Below are 667 nucleotides of genomic sequence, written 5' to 3' on the forward strand. Positions count from 1 at the left end.
TTTTTCAAAATTTGATTTCAAATCTTTTTCAATCAACTAACTAACTTTTTGTTTGTTTCTTATCTTTTTCAAAACCAACTAACTACCTATCCCTCTCTAATTTTCGAAAATTCTCCTCTCTTCTCTTATTCTATTTAATTAATTATTTACTAACACTTCTCTTCACCTCTCTTCATCCAAAAATCCGAATCCATCCTTTTTCTTTCTTATACCCCTATCTTCTTCTACTAACATAAGGGAATCTCTATACTGTGACATAGAGGATTCCTTTTTCTTTTCTTGTTTTCTTCTCTTTCATATGAGCAGGAACAGGGAAAAAGGCACTCCTGTTGAAATTGATCCAGAACCTGAAAGGACTCTGAAGAGAAAATTAAGAGAAGCTAAATTACAACAATCCAGAAATAACCTTTCAGAAATTTTCGAACAAGAGAAGGAGATGGCAGCCGAAAATAATAATAATAATAATGCAAGGAGAATGCTTGGTGACTTCACAAAGCCAACGTCCAAGTTTGATGGAAGAAGCATCTCCATTCCTGCCATTGGAGCCAATAACTTTGAGCTTAAGCCTCAACTAGTTGCATTAATGCAACAAAACTGCAAGTTTTATGGACTTCCATCGGAAGATCCTTATCAGTTTTTAACTGAGTTCTTGCAGATCTGTGAGACT

This window comes from Arachis duranensis, chromosome 1 (genome assembly GCF_000817695.3).
Source record: "Arachis duranensis cultivar V14167 chromosome 1, aradu.V14167.gnm2.J7QH, whole genome shotgun sequence".
In the NCBI taxonomy this organism is placed as follows: Eukaryota; Viridiplantae; Streptophyta; class Magnoliopsida; order Fabales; family Fabaceae; genus Arachis; species Arachis duranensis.